Source organism: Nomascus leucogenys, chromosome X, assembly GCF_006542625.1.
Source record: "Nomascus leucogenys isolate Asia chromosome X, Asia_NLE_v1, whole genome shotgun sequence".
Taxonomy (NCBI): Eukaryota; Metazoa; Chordata; class Mammalia; order Primates; family Hylobatidae; genus Nomascus; species Nomascus leucogenys.
Genome location: NC_044406.1, coordinates 44,676,211 through 44,692,967, shown reverse-complemented (window position 1 = coordinate 44,692,967; position 16,757 = coordinate 44,676,211). Strand labels below are relative to the sequence as shown.

At 42.1% G+C, this 16,757-nt stretch overlaps 1 protein-coding gene across 1 annotated transcript in view; it reads left to right on the top strand.

Annotated features, from left to right (window-relative positions):
• Positions 1-6,777, top strand: part of CHST7 (carbohydrate sulfotransferase 7) — a 194,258-nt gene extending 187,481 nt beyond the window's left edge. The window contains exon 2 of the mRNA XM_030806703.1: positions 6,739-6,777. The gene's annotated coding sequence lies outside the window, so the exon portion shown is untranslated. The remainder of the gene's footprint in view (positions 1-6,738) is intronic.
• Positions 6,778-16,757: the final 9,980 nt, after the last annotated feature.

Here is a 16,757-nt window from a genome sequence, read left to right as displayed (position 1 = left end):
AATGAATTGTTTGGAATTATTGGGCATCCATACACAAAAAGAATGAACCTTGAGCAAAATCTTATACCTAGTACAAAAATTAATTTTATGTAGATTATAGATTTAAATATAAGATAAAAAACTGTGAAACAGTTACAAGAAAACATAAGAACACCTTCCTGATCTTGGATTAAGCAAAGAGTGCTTAGATATGACCCCAAAAGCACAATCCTTATATGAAAAAAAATTGGTAATTGGACTGCATCAAAATTAAAAGTTTTGCTCTGCAAAAGACACTTTTAAAGTAATGAAAAGCCAAGCTACAGAGTGGGAGAAAATATTTACAAAACATATTCAACAAAGGGCTTATATCCATAGTATATAAGAAATTCTCCAAACTTAACAGTAAGAAAACCCAGTCGAAAAACGGGCAAAAGGTTTAAACTAACACTACAAAAGACGATATGTGGATGAGAAATCATTACGTGAAGAGATGTTTAACACCATTAGCCATTAGGGAAATAAAAATTAATACCATGATTGCCACCTATTAGATTGACTTAGAATATTAGAAATAGAATGACTAAATAAAAAATACTGACAACACCAACTGGAGATGAGAACAAAGAGCCCCTGGAACTCTCTTACGTTGCTGGTGGGAATGCAAAATGGTAAACCATGCTGGAAGACAGTTTGGCAGTTTCTTATAAACTTAACATGCATTTATCCATAAGAATAAGCAATCCCACTCCTAGGTATATATGTATATATCCAAGGGAAGTGAAAACGTATTCATCCAAAAACCTGCACATGGATTTTTTTGTTGTTGTTTTGAGACAGAGTCTCGCTCTGTCTCCCAGGCTGGAGTTCAGTGACACAATCTTGGCTCACTGCACCCTCCGCCTCCCAGGTTCTTATGCCTCAGCCTCCCAAGTACCTGGAATTATAGGCATGTGCCACCATGCCCAGCTAATTTTTGTATTTTTAGTAGAGACAGAGTTTCACCATGTTGGCCAGGCTGATCTTGAACTCCCGACCTCAAGTGATCTGCCCGCCTCGGCCTCCCAAAGTGCTGGGATTACAGGTGTGAGGCACTGCACCCAGCTTTTTACATGGATGTTATTAGCAGCTTTATTTATAATAGCCAAAAACTGGAAACAACCCAAATGCCCTTCAGTGGGTGAATGAATAAAAAACTGTTGTATGTTCATACAATGGAATACCATTCAGCAATAAAAACGAATGAACAATTGATATGCTAATAATTTGGATGAATATCAAAGGCATTATGCTGAGTGGAAGTGAGTCTCAAAAGGTTGCACACTATATTATTCCATTTTATGACATTCTTGAAAAGATGAAAGTATAGTTACAGAGAATGGATCAGTAGTGTCTGGAGCTTAGTGGGAGGGGGAGGGTATAACTATAAAGGGATAACACAAGGGAAGTTTGGGGATGATGGAACCATTCTATATTCTGATTGTAGTGATGGTCGTATGAATCTGTACGTGTGTTAAATTCAAATAATTGTACAAGAAAAATAAATATTATTGTAAGTTAATTTAAATAATTTCACTCTGTCATGTGTTAACAAACCCTCTGCTTACCCTTGGACATGCTACAATTTTATATTAGTTTAAGACGGTGGTTAAGGCCTCAAGAAGTCCCCAAGAGCTATGTCCTGGGTTCAGTTACCCTGAAATGTGGCAGATGAGGAAAACTGAAACCTTAAATTCAGGCACACCCACAGGATACTATGAAATATATGGGCATAAACACTAGCATTGGCAGGGCATGGTGGCTCACGCCTGTAATCCCAACACTTTGGGAGGCCAAGGCGAGCGGATCACTTGAGGTCAGGAGTTTGAGACCAGCCTGGCCTTCATGGTGAAACCTCATCTCTACTAAAAATAGGAAAATTAGCCGGGTGTGTTGGCCGCATCTGTATTCCCAGCTACTCGGGATGCTGAGGGAGGAGAATCGCTTGAACTCAGGAGGCAGAGGTTGCAGTGAGCCAAGGTTGTGCCACTGTACTCCAGCCTTGGTGACAGAGGGAGACTCAGTCTCAAGAAAAAAAAAAAAAACACCAGGAAGGAAGCTTCTCCCCTCTGGCTGTCTTCCACTCTCCCACAAGTGCCTCCCATTGGCAGCACCTCATCTGCTGCAACCAGGCCTCCTAAGAGGACCTCATATCTATTCTGCAGGGCCTTTGCTCTGTACCGCCAGGTTCTGGTAATCCTGCCTCTTCCCTGTTGTTTTTCCAAGTTTAGGGATAGTAGCTGCTTCTTGTAGTTACTATCTCTGGGTTCTCTCACAGTTGCCTTTTTGCTGTCTCATTTCTGCATTACCTATGCAAACAATTCCTTATCTTAACCTCCGCTGTGGGAACATGTAGTGGCCTGTTTTCCTGTGGACCCTGACTGATACTCCAGCCTTTGGAGACTTGAAGTATAGAGTCAGAGGGCAACCAGTTGTAAGGCTGACCCTGAATTCCTTGTGTTTGTTTGGCCTCTGCTTGCATTTGTTCCTGCACTTGAAGATAAAATCATAATTCCAAAGCGTGGTACACAAGGCCTATGGTAGACTTTGCTGGTGGTTCCTAATATTTTTGATTCCCTTCTTGCAAAACAGATGGATTGCATTGATTGCATTTTTCACCTCTTTGACGTTTGAGGTGACCTTATGACTTGCTTTGGCCAACGAAGTGAGAGTAGAAGTGGTGAATGTCATTTCTGGGCAAAAGTATTTAAGAGCAGATGCATGTGTTCTCTCCACCTGCTGCAGTAAGTCCTAAAGCCTCAGGCTGAGATGGTAAATTATAAGGTGGAAAAGCCTGTGTGTGACATGACATGTAGTCTGGGAGATAATTTTTATTTTACTTCATGGTTGTTACCACAGTGTAAAGTAGCCTATCCTGACTAATAACACATTTGTGATTCACCCCCTGCCACCTCCCCTCCTTCTCACTCTTCCCTAAATGCATCAAGATACCTTAAACCTTTGGGCTGTGCATATGCTCCACCTCTTGCCTTACCAATCATTTTGACCTGGCAGCTGCTGCTAGTTGTTCAAAGCCCAATTCAGATGCTACCTACTCCAAGAAGCCTCCTTCATCTGGATTTGGGATGTTCCTATATTTTCTCCTAATTGCTCATGTTTACTCTTTTTTTTTAGACAGAATCTTCTGTCACCCAGGCTGGAGTACAGTGGCACGATCTCAGCTCACTGCAACCTCCCCTCCTGGGTTCAAGGTATTCTTCTGCCTCAACCTCCCTAGTGACTGGGACTACAGGTGTGCGTCACCACGCCTGGCCAATTTTTTTTTTTTTTGTATTTTTAGTGGAGACGGGGTCTTGCCATGTTGGTCAGACTGGTCTCGAACTCCTGGGCTCAAGTGATCCACCCATCTTGGCCACCCAAAGTGCTGGGATTACAGGCGTGAGCCACCGCCACGCCTATAAAGTAAACAAGGCCTCCTGTTTACTTTTAACATGACATTTCCCACATTGTATCATATTATCAGATTATTTATTGATATACCCACTTTATATTAAGCTCTTTGGAGGCAGGGATGGAGTGTCTTCTGTTGTATTTTTTGCTGTTGTTTTATTTGTTTAGCTCTAGCTTAAAAAATGCATTGAGCATAATGCCTGGTACATAGAAGATGTTCAAAAATATTTGTTGAAAGAATAAATTATTTCAACAAAATAAATAAGTACATTTATTATAAAGTATAAATATAGCAGAGGATATATTTTTTAAAAATTAGCTATATACTTATAATGCAATTTAATTGGAAGTCATTTTGTGCATTCTATATTTTGTCAAGGTACCCCATGTGGATTCTTGGTCATCTACTTTATTTAGAATTCATATCTCTTAACCATTATTTGCTTTTTTTCTTATGTATTTTCTGCCTCTTTCTTACTTTTGTTGCTCTGTTTCTATGGAATATCAGCTGGCAACATTCACTTAGTTGATCTATGTTGGTAAATATGTACAGTTAAAATTCAATTCAGTCCTGGGAAACTGGAAAGATTTAAATATCTCTAATGTTTAATGATATTTAATTAAATATCTTTAATGTTTAATATTTAATTAAATATCTTTAAATATATTTAAAGATTTAAATATCTTTAATTAAATATATTTAAAGATTTAAATATATTTAATGCTATAGTAACCCTGTAACACGTTTCAAATTAAATAAAAGCTACTTTTAAATATAAAGGGGTTATTTTTGTCAGCTGCTTTATTATCTCCAAACCAGAGCTGTTCATTTTTTATTCTATTTCCAAAAACCAAATATCCCTCCCAACTCAATTTCAAAATATAGTCTTAGTTCAGATTCTCTAGAACAAAAACAAAGTCATTTCTAGGCACTTACAGTTTTGTTTTATGTTTCTCATTATACACATTGAGATTCCTCTAAATGTGAGTCATTTAAGCAAAACCTTGGGAAACCTCCAGATTCCTTTTTAATTATCTTAAATTCATCTGAAAATATTTCAGCAAATGCAGGAGAGAATGCCCTTATTAGCAAGATGTTTTAAAATCGAGAAAAGCCTATTATGAATTCAAGATACTCCCTAAAGGTTTTATTAACAGTTCAGGATTGTCCCTTCTATCTGCCTGTTTCTGTCTCAATACAGAAAGCAAAATGTAGGAATTGCATTTTTTAGCTCCTTTTAGCATCTTCCAGATTTGGGCTTCCATCCAAGCTCCCACTGCAGTGCACCACTCTGTGAGTCGATGACAGGCAAGGTCGAACAGCCCCTGGGGAACCTTCGTGGATGTGTTGAATACCATAAACATAAATAGATAATCCTTATCTTAAAGCAAGAGAGGCAGAAAGACACGGAGAAGACCCAGGCACCCTTGCCTTCATGTCTGTACAGACCCACACAGACTGTATGTTTAGGATTCAGTAGCCATGTTAGAAAAATGCTACCTCAGACCCTATTCAGGGTTAGCTACAGTAACCTTAGGAGTTCCTTCTGATCATCCTTTTCCCATGGCAACTGCAAACTTTTGCCTCTGCCATGTATGGGAAAATTGATCACTTAAAAGTAACTCTTAAGGTTTATTAGAAATGCTTTTGCTGTAAGTGGCAGAAAACCTGCTCCCAAAGACTGAAGTGAGTAGGACTTTATCTTGCTCATATAACAGGCATTCTCTCAGTAGGAAACCACCAGCTCAGTGACTCAAGGATGTAACACGACTCAAGGATGCAATCCTGACATGCCAAGCCGTTAGGATTGAGAAAGAGATACTGCAACTAAAAACATCAGGTACAGGTTTAGAGCAGGAAAAAGTGGGAAGGGCCCTGCAGCCTCTCTCCTTTTATCAAGAAAGTGAAAGCTTCCCCAGCCCTATCTCCCTGAGGCTCAGCCAACTTCTGTTTGGATCTCATTGCCCAGAGCTTGATTAAGTGGCCACCTCTGGCTGCAAGAGAGGCTGGAAAAATGGGGAACAGTTTGTCACGATTGGCTTGGTGCAGTTGCAAGACATTGCCTGGCAGGGCATACTGCTGCTTCAAAGAAAATTAAGGATCCAGTAGCTATGAAGAAGGGAGTGGGCAGGCAAGTGCAAAGCTGTACCTCCACGAGACTAATCAGGAGCATTACACCCGATTATAAGGCAACTGATTTTTGCTGGAGCCTTTGTTTCGAATGTGCCATGGAGGATGGTACTGTGTCTGCTAAGAGGATTCTCCTCCCATATTCAGCCATAAAAAGGAATGCTATAATGTGGATGAACCTCAAAAACACTATGCCAAGTGAAAGAAACCAGACACATGATTCCATTTATATGAAATATCCAGAATAGGCAAATCCATAGAGACAGAACACAGATTGGTGGTTACTAGGGGTGAGAGGGAAGGGGTAATGGAGGGCAAGCATTTAACAGGTTTAAAGTTTCCTTTTGGGATAATGAAAATGTTTTAGATCTAGATAGAGGTGACTGTTGTACAACATTGTGAATGTACTAAATGCCACCAAATTGTATACTTTAAAGTGGTTGGTTTTGGGTTACATGTAATTTAACCTCAATAAAAAAAGAATATTCTCTTCCCTTCTGCTGAACAAAATATTACAAGCTTTATGCCAATCAGCTTTGTACAGCATTTATACTTCAGTTCCTACAAATTCATCTTGGCAGTAGTAGTTTTAATATGAGCCACTTATCTGGCTGAGGCAGAGACAACTAGTCACCCTCCAATATCCTTTTCTTCTATCCCCTTCTTCTTTAGTAACTAAAACCTAGGCCAGGCGCGGTGGGTCACACCTGTAATCCCAGCACTTTGGGAGGCCAAGGCAGGTGGATCACCTGAGGTCAGGAGTTCAAGACTAGCCTGGCCAACATGGCAAAACCCCATCTCTACTAAAAATACAAAAATTAGCCGGGTGTGGTGGCAGGCACCTGTAATCCCAGCTACTCAGGATGCTGAGGCAGGAGAATCACTTGAACCTGGGAGGCGGAGGTTGCAGTGAGCCAAAATTGTGCGATTGCACTCCAGCCTGGGTAACAGAGCAAGACTCCATCTTAAAAAAAAAAAAAAAGATAAAACCTAGTCAATGTGTCCAGCTAAAAAACAAAAATAAAACACTAAATTTCCCAGACTCCCTTATAGCAAAGTATGGCCACGGACTAAGATCCATTCAGTGAAATGTGAGTGGAAGCTCTGGGCAGGTCTCCCAGCTAGGATCTTTAACAATGTATGACCTTTTGTCCTTCACCTTTTTTTCTTCTTTCCAGCCTGCAAAACAGACTTGATGGCTGAAGCACCACCAGCCAATCTGGATCATGATGTGACCTTGAAAATGAAAGCTATGTGCTGAGTATGGTAGGATGAAAACATAAGACTGAATGCTCAATGACAACCCAAAGATACCATACCATTTGTGGACAGCCTACCTCCAGATTTCCTTTACCTGAGAGAAATGGGAGAGAAAAATGCTGTTTTGTTATTTGTTGGGAGAAAAGCGTTTTTCTATGCAGCCAATCTTACTTGTAACTGATACAGCAATATAACTTCCTCAAACAATTCTTATTAAAGATATTATTAAAACTTATTAAGGATAATGCAACTCAGGGCATGAGTAACATATTCCATTCCAAAGTAAGAATGAGTCTACCTATAGGGCTGTTACCTGTTCCATTAAAGTTACTGATGCCACTTGACATTGGTCTTGGCAATAATTTTTTGGATATGACACCAAGAGCACAGGCAACAAAAGCAAAAATAAATAAGTGGGACTATATCAGACTAGAAAGCATCTACACAGCAAAGAAACCAATAAATAAAATGAAAAGGCAACCGATAGAATGGGAGAAAATATTTGAAAACCATATATCTGATAAGGGGTTAATATCCAAAATGTACAATTAACTTATACAACTCAGTAGCAAAAAAAAAGCCCAAATAACCCTATTAAAAAATGGGCAAAGGACCTGAATAGACATTTTTTCCAAAGAAGATATACGAATGGCCAACACATATATGAAAAGATGCTCAACATCATTAATCATCAAGGAAATGTAAATCAAAACCAAAGGGAGATATTACCTCACACTGGTTAGGGTGGCTAGTACCAAAAAAATAAAGGTAAGTGTTGGTGAGAATATGGAGAAAAGGGAAACTTGTACACCATTGGTGGGGAATGTAAAATGGTGAAGCCACTATAGAAAACAGTATGGAGGTTCCTCAAAAAATTAAAAATAGAAATACCATATGATCCAGCATTCCTACTCCTGGGTATTTATTCAAAAGAATTGAAATCAAGATCTCAAAGAGATATCTGCACTCCCATGTTCACTATAGCATTATTCACAATAACCAAGATATGGAAACAGCCTAAATATCCATTGAAAGATGAGTGGATAAAGAAAACATGGTATATATACACAACGAAATACTATTCAGCCTTAAAAAAGAAGGAAATCCTGCCATATGCAACAACATGGGGTGAAACTTGAGGACATTGTGCTAAGTGAAATAAGCCAATCATATAAAGACAAATACTGCAAGACATCATTTGTATGAGGTATATAAAGTAGTCAAACACAGAAGCAGACAGTAGAATGACTGTTGCCACGAGATGGGCGTAGGGAAAAATTGCTATTCAACAGATAGAAGGTTTCAGTTATGTGAGTTGAAGAAGTTCTAGAGATCTGCTGTACAGCATTGTGCCTATAGTTAACAATACTGTATTGTTCACTTAAAATTTTGTTAAGAGGACAGATCTCATGTTAAGTGTTCTTACCACCATAAAAAAAAATTGAAGCATCTAGATAAGTGCTCTTTCACAGGGAAGGAATCACAGACCAGGGACACTTAACCAGCCTAAAGAGAATAATAGAAGGCTTCCCCAAGGTGGTGAGTTCAGTGTGAAAGACAAGTCATAATTAGCGAGGTGAGGAAGTAGCAAGTGTGGATGTACTAAAGTAGAAAGAAAACAAGGCAGCTCAGGCTGCCATAACCAAATACCAAAGACCGTGCGGCTTAAATAAAAGTGTTTTCTCTCAGTTCTGCAGGCTGGAAGTCCAAGATCAAGGTGTTGACAGGTTTGGTTTCTTCTGAGGCCTCTCTCCTTGGCTTGCAGATGATCACCTTTTTTTTTTTTTTTTTTTTTTGAGACTGAGTCTCATTCTATTGCCCAGGCTAGAGTGCAGTGGCGTGATTTCAGCTCACTGCAACCTCTGCCCTCCAGGTTCAAGCAATTCTTCTGCTTCAGCCTCCTGAGTAGCTAGGATTATAGGCGCCTGCCACCACGCCTGGCTAATTTTTGTATTTTTAGTAGAGACAGGGTTTCACCATGTTGGCCAGGCTGGTCTTGAACTCCTGACTTCAAGTGATTCACCCTCTTCAGCCTCTCAAAGTGCTGGGATTACAGGCATGAGCCACCACGCCCGGCCTGATGATCACCTTCTTACTGTGTCCTCACATGGCCATCCCTGTGTGTGTGTGTGTGTGTGTGTGTCCTATAATTGCCTCTTTTTAATTTAGTCACCTCTTCAAAGACTCTATCTTCAAATATAGTCACATTCTGAGGTACTAGGGTTTGGGCTTAAGCACATTAATTCTGGAGAAACACAATTCAGCACATAGCGAGCATTCACAAAAGCATGGAGGTGAAAGAATACACCGTAGGCCCAGGGAATGGCAGGAACTTGTTACAGCCTGTGGCTGTTTGGTGAAAGAGGAAGTACAACTGAGAAGTTTGGGTTTTACATAGAGGCAATGGGAAAACATTGGGGGAGTATTGTGATTGAGTGGTGCTTTAGAAAGACCATCACAGTGGCAATGGCGAGGCTCAATTGTAGTGGGGCCAAAACTAAAAGATGGGAAACCAATTTTATCAGTTAGCTTTTGCTGAGAAAGGAACTACCCCCAAAATTTAGTAGCTTACAAAACACAAACACACACACATATTTATTTACCTCACAATTTTGTGGTTTGGCAATTTGGACTGGGCTCAGCTGTGCAATTCTGCTGATCTGGGCCAAGCTTGGCTGATCTTGGCTGGGCTCACTCATGTATTTGCTGCCGGTGGCCAGGTCAGCTGAGGGTGGGCTGGTCTAGGATGGCTCAGATGAGATGGAGCATCTCTGTTCCACATGGTCTCTCATCATCCAGCAGGCTGTTCTGGGTTTGCCCATGTGGCAGTGGTGGTAGGACTTCCCAGAACAAGGTAGAAAGAACACAAGGCCTCTTGAGCCTCATGCTTGGAACTCACACAATGTTGCTTCCACTGCAAAGCAAGTCTCAAAGCCAGCCCAGATTCAAGGATTGGAAAAAGAGATTCCATTTCTTTTATTTTCTTTCTTTCTTTCCTTCCTTCCTTCCTTCCTTCCTTCCTCTTTCCTTTCCTTTCTTTCTTTCTTTCCTTTCTTTCTTCTCTTTCTTTCTTTCTTCCTTTCTTCCTTTCTTTCTTTTTCTTTCTTTCTGATGGAGTCTCGCTCTCTTACCCAGGCTGGAGTGCAGCAGTGGTGCCATCTTGGCTCACTGCAACCTCCGCTTCCCGGGTTCAAGTGATTCTCCTGCCTTAGCCTCCCTAGTAGCTGGGACTATAGACACACCACCACGCCCAGCTAATTTTTGTATTTTTAGTAGAGATGGGGTTTCACCATGTTGGTCAGGCTGGTCTCGACCTCCTGACCTCATGTGATCAGGATTGATCAGGATTGATTGTGATCCACCTGCCTCGGCCTTCCAAAGTGCTGGGATTACAGGCGTTAGCCACCGTGCCCAGCCAATTCCATTTCTTGATGGAAGGAGCTGCAATTATTTGTGGCCATCTCTACAGTCCACTACACCAGCTAGGAAGTAACATTTTATAATTCAGAAGGAAATAGGTAAGAGGAATAGAGCTGAATTAATGACAATGGAGATGGATGAGAGACTGAGTTGGGAGAAGTCAGTGATCATTTGGCGATTGGCTGGGTCCTCTGGTTCTGACTCAGGCGATGAAGAGATTGATGGCATTGTCAGAGGTATTTGAACCAGAGCAACTCCATCTTGAATAGGGGCTGGGTAAAATAAGGCTGAGCCATACTGGGCTGCATTAAGGCATTCTTAATTAAGAATGGGCCAGGCACAGTGGCTCACGCCTGTAATCCTAGCACTTTGGGAGGCTGAGGCAGGCGGATCACCTGAGGTCAGGAGTTCGAGACCAGCCTCGCCAACATGGTGAAACCACATCTCTACTAAAAATACAAAATTAGCCGGGCATGGTGGTGCATGCCTGTAGTCCCAGCTACTCAGGAGGCTGAGGCAGGAGAATCACCTGAACCCAGGAGGTAGAGGTTGCAGTGAGCCGAGATCGTGCCATTGCATTCCGGCCTGGGTGACAAGAGTGAAACTCCATCTTAAAAAAAAAAAGAATGCCTTAACTAAAGCATCTTTGGGTTTGTTAAGGAGGTTAAGGCATTCTTAGTCACAGGATGACAGGAGATTGGCACAAGATATGGGTCATAAAGACCTTGCTGATAAAACAGCATGAGGTAAAGAAGCTGGCAAAATCCCACCAAAACCAAGATGGCAACAAAAGTGACTTCTGGTTGTTCTCACTGCTCATTATATGCTAACTATAATATATTAGCATGCTAAAAGACACTCTCACCAAAGCCATGACAGTTTATAGATGCCATGGCAACATCCAGAAGTTACCCTACGTGGTCTATAAAGGGGAGGAACCCTCAGCTCTGGGAATTGCCCACCCCTTTCTCATAAAACTCTGGAATAATCTACCCCTTGTTTAGCATATAATCAAGAAGTAACAATAAGTATCCTTAGTTGAGTAGCTCAAGCCTCTCCTCTGCCAATGAAGTAGCCATTCTTTATTCCTTTTCTTTCTTTCTTTCTTTCTTTCTTTCTTTTCTTTTTCTTTTTTTTTTTTTTTTTTAAGACAGTTTCACTCTTGTTGCCTAGGCTGGAGTGCAATGGCACCATCTGGGCTCACTGCAACCTCTGCCTCCTGGGTTCAAGTAATTCTCCTGCCTCAGCCTCTCCAGTAGCTGGGATTACAGGCACTCACCACCGCACCCGGCTTATTTTTGTATTTTTATTTGAGACAGGGTTTCACCATGTTGGCCAGGCTGGTCTCGAACTCCTGACCTCAAGTGATCCATCTGCCTCAGCATCTTAATAGAGTTGGCTTCACTTTACTCTATGGACTCACCCTGAATTCTTTCTCACGCAAGATCCAAGAACCCTCTCTTGGGGTCTGGATCAGGATCCCTTTCCAGTAACAGCATCGCTTAGAAGATGAGTGTGAGAGGCAGCGCTGATGGTCAATCTGACCAGATCATATCATTGTGTTGAGATTAACCTCTTCTACTTGTTTGCACAGGCTTTATAGTTATAAGTATAAAACATGATTATCTGCTAATGAATGAAATCAAGCAACAGAAGTGGAATGGATACCTGTGGGTAGCAGTTTACTGTTGCTCTGTTGTACTGTTTTTAAGTAGCAGAGAAAAATAGTAGGGGCAATGTTTTTCTTGTGTGGGAACTTGTATCAGGGACTTTGCACGTGCTGTTCCCTTGGCTGAAAATATCTTACCACCCTATCTCTCTGCCTGCCTCTCTGCTGGGTCCTTCTTAGCCTTCAAGTTTCAGTTTACACATCACTGTCACAAAGAGACCTTTCCTGTCGACCCTATCTCAATGCGCCTCTTCCCCTGCCAGTTACTACTACAGCGCTCTGTTTAATTCTTTCTCAGCAGTGTTCACAATCTGCTGCTATCTTGGTTTGGCTTATTTGTGTGTTTGTGTCTCTCCCATTACATTAACATTAAGCTTTGAGATCACAAATATTATCTGTCTTGTTTACCCCACAAAGAGCTTGGCAGATTCTAGCGGCTTGTGAAAGGAAAATAAAAACGCAGGACACCAATTCACTGCCAAAAGGAAAAAATGAAGCTGAAAGCTGAGTCATGCCAGAAGCTGCCTTTCCCTTTGTTCCTAAGCTGATAGCTACAGATAAAAGGTTAAATACCTCTGCAGGTAGCTACTCTATGTTCACCTTATCTTATGTACAGTGATTTACTGAGTGAGAGACGAATACATAATTGACTCTTCCCCTACCTGCTCCTTTTCTCTTGCAACATGTGAATGATCATACCCTCCTCCCTCTTTCCCCTCCAGCCTGCTTTTCCCTTTAAAAACTGAAGCCCTCAAAATCATCTTTGGAGAAAGGCACAGACCACAGACTATTTCTGTGATTCTCTGTTTCCTCTCCTCTGGGCATGTCCTTAACCTTGGTAAAATAAACTTCTAAATGGATTGAGACCTGTCTCAGATGCTATTTGGTTTACATGCTCAATATATATTTATTAAATGAAAACATTGTTATCCCCATGCCTAGAGATTAAATATAGATGATGTTCTTCCTTAGGCACTCTTCTTTTTAATCTGCTTTAATATGAATTTAGAAATGTGGCCAGGCATGGTGGCTCACACCTGTAAGCCCAGCACTTTAGGAGGCCAAGACAGGAGGATCGCTTGAGCCCAAGAGTTCAAGACAAGCCTGGCCAACGTGGCAAAGCCTCGTCTCTACAAAAAATACAAAAATTAGCTGGGTGTGGTGGTGCGTGCCTGTAGTCCCAGCTTCTTGGGTGGCCAACGCAGGAGGATAGCTTGAGCCCAGGAAGTCGAGGTGGCAGTGAGCTGAGATGGTACCACTGCAATCCAGCCTGGAGATCATGACAGTGAGACCAGGCGTCGGGGGGTCTCACGCCTATAATCGAGACAGCAGACCTTTTAAAGAAATTGGTAAAATTATTGTAAAGAAGCTGTGGCATAATGGTTAAGAGCACAAGCTTTAAAGCCAGACTGCTTGAGTTTAAGCCTGGGCTCTACCATGAACTGTCTGTATGACCCTAGATACATTATTTACTTTCTTTGTGCCTCACTGTCTTCATATGTAAAATGGGGATAATAGTACCTATCTCACTATTTAATGAAGGCTAAATGACTTAACATACATAAAGGACATAGTAGACATTCAGTACATATTTACTACATTAGTAAATCATTTCAGTGTTTAAACACATCTTCAATATCAAAATCTTCCCTATACGTTAAAGCAGTGTTCTTGAAATATGCTACAGGCTATCAGCAGAATACCCTGCTTTGCTTTGCTTTCCTTCCTTCCTTCCTTTCCTTCCTTTGAGACAGTCTCACTCTATCACCCAGACTGGAGTACAGTGGCGTGATCACGGCTCAGTGCAGCCTCTGCCTCCTGGGTTTAAGCGATTCTCCTGCCTCAGCCTCCTGAGTAGCTGGGATTACAGGCATGCACCAACACAGCTGGCTAATTTTTGTATTTTTAGTAGAAACAGGGTTTCACCATGTTGGTCATGCTGGTCTCGAACTCCTGACCTCAGGTGATTAACCTGCCTCAGCCTCGCAAAGTGCTGGGATTATAGGTGTGAGCCACCTGGCCTGGCCTACACTAATTTTCTTAATTCTCCTGTAGGCCCAGCGTTTTCAGTGGATAACTGCAAATGTCCATTTCTTTCGAGAAACAAACCTTCTTGGCAGTTCTGAGAGAACTTGATAGCTAAAGTCTCATTGTCAAATCACAGTGGGAATTTGGCTATGAAAATAATTACTGTATTAGTTTGAACTTTTGTGGCTTCAAGTGCCAGGAAACTCAGCTCAAACTTGTTTAGCATAATATAATAATAATGATAATAATCCTTCGTAACAGCACTAGACACAGAGATGCACCACCAGGATCTGCCTCAAAGGAAGGACTTGCTGCACAGCTGCAGGGACTGCAGTCGCCAGATAGCTCCAGCTCCAGTTTGTCAGTTTCTTCTGGGGCTGCCTCTGGTGGGGAGAGCCATCTCCCTTGAAGTCATACCCTCTCTATACAACCCACATCCAATGACTGTGTGAGGCAGAGCTATAAACACCCACCTTGAGACAACTCTGACTGAAAATACTTCCAGAGCTCCCTGCTGGATTGGCTAAGGCTTCATCAGACCTGCTTCAGCATAGTTCGGCATCGCTCAGCATCGCTCGGCCCAATCCTGTGTCATCCTTCTTTCACAGGTATTGATCCCTTCCTTATAAACACTTTGCATCCCAAACTCCATCTCAGTGTCAGTCTCTGAGGGACCCAGCCTGCCACAGTAACTGTTTAGTCAGGGTTTTCCAGAGGGACAGAGCCAATAGGACATATGTATATATGAAAGGGACTTTATTAAGGAGAACTGGCTCATGCGATCACAAGGCAAATCCCGTGACAGGCCGTCTGCAAGCTGAGGAAAGAGAGAAGCCGGTAGTGGCTCAGTGTGAGTCCAAAAACCTCAAAACAAGGGAAGCCGACAGTGCAGCCCCCAGTCGGAGGCTGAAGGCCTGAGAGTCCCCGGCAAGCCACTGGTCCAAGTCCCAGAGTCCAAAGGCCAAAGAACCTGGAGTCTGATGTCCAAGGGCAGGAGGAGCAGAAGGAAGCATCCAGCACAGGAAAAAGAAGGAAGCCGGAAGACTCAGCAAGCCAGTTTATCCCACCTTCTTCCACCTGCTTCGTTCTAGCTGTGCTAGCAACCAATGGGATGGTGTCCACCCACATCGAGGATAGGTCTTCCTCTCCCAGCCCACTGACTCAAATGTCAATTTCCTCTGGCAACAGCCTCACAGACACACCCAGAAACAATACCAGCTATCTAGCTACCCTTCTATCCAATCAAGTTGACACCTAATATTAACCACCACAGTAACTTAGCTGGCCATTGGTAAATTTGGCTTTGGCCATGGTTGCACATGGGAATACAGAGCTCAAAGATATACAATCAAGCCTTGTCTTCCATCTCTCAGTACAACTCTGCTCTCATCTGTCTGTTGACCCATTCATAAGAGGCCACCTCATGGCTGGAAGGTGGCTGCCAGGAACTCCTGGGATGATATCCTCCCATTTCACACCCAGCAAAAAGGAGCAAGCATCTTTATCCCAGCATCCCCAGAATTCTTGAAGTTCACAGTAACAGGGCTAGCGTGGGTCAAGTGCCCAACTCTGAACCAATCACTGTGGCTGGGAGAAGGTGATGCTGATTTTCTTCAGGTGTAGGTCATATGCTTCACACTGAGAGTGTGAGGGTAGGAGAGGAATAATTTGCCCAAATGAAAACTAGGAGGTGTGGTCAGCAGTTGGGTGAAAATCTTTTTGCTCAGAAATGTCCCCCACAATCACTCCTTGAGTCAGTTTTAACCTTATTCAGATTAAAAGTCTAAACTTCGGTAAAGGTAAAGGATATAGGTAAAATGGATTCTGGAATGAGACTGGGAATATCTCATTGAATGCTATTCAAAAATCATTTCTGGAATACCTGCTGTGTGTAGAGCATAATACAAGGTATTGTCAGAAGATGGAGAGTCCCTACCCTCAAGATATTTAAAGTCTGATTGAATATATACTCATTCTACACTTGCAGAATAACATCAACACGATTAAAGTGAGAGTAGGCCAGGCGTGGTGTCACGTGCCTGCGATCCCAGCACTTTAGAAGGCCAAGGCTGGAGGATTGCTTGAGCCAGGAGTTTGAGACCAGACTGCGACACAGTGAGATCCTATCTTTATAAAAGATAAAAAATTAGCTGAGTGTGGTGGCTTGTACCTGTGGTCCCAGCTACTCGAAAGACTGATGTGGGAGGATCATGCCACTGCTCTCCAGCCTGGGTGACAGAGCGAGACCCTGTCTCAAAAGAAAAGTGAGAATAGACGTTCTGAGAATCTCACACATGTGGGATGGGGCAGGAAAACAAAAATGTCTGCTGATTGGCTAGAGCAGCCATCTCAAAGCCCACAAATCTGACTCTGGTCATGTGAGCTTCAGGCTTTCCTGCAGAGCCTGTCCGTTGTTACCTTTACTTACAGTTGAATGATCATGGTAAACTTGTTCCCTCAGCTCACAATTTAGAAGTCATAGATTATAGAAGGGAGGAGGTAGCAGGCCAAGTGACCCTAGAGGCAGTGAGAAGGGATGACTAACTGGCTAAAAGAGAGAGAGGAGACAGAACCATTTAGGTAAGATTTAAGAGATTGCAACTAAATTGAATAAATAAGCTATAGAGAAAAAACAGGCTCACATAAGGCTTTTAAAAGACTGAAAGAAAATGCACCAAAATGTTTCTAGGCCTAAAAGAGCAATTTTCCTTCACCCTTTTTATGACTTTCCAAATTTCCTATAATAAGGACATAATACTTTTTTTTTTTTTGAGACAGGGTCTCACTTTGTCACCCAGGCTGGAGTGCACGAATGTGGCT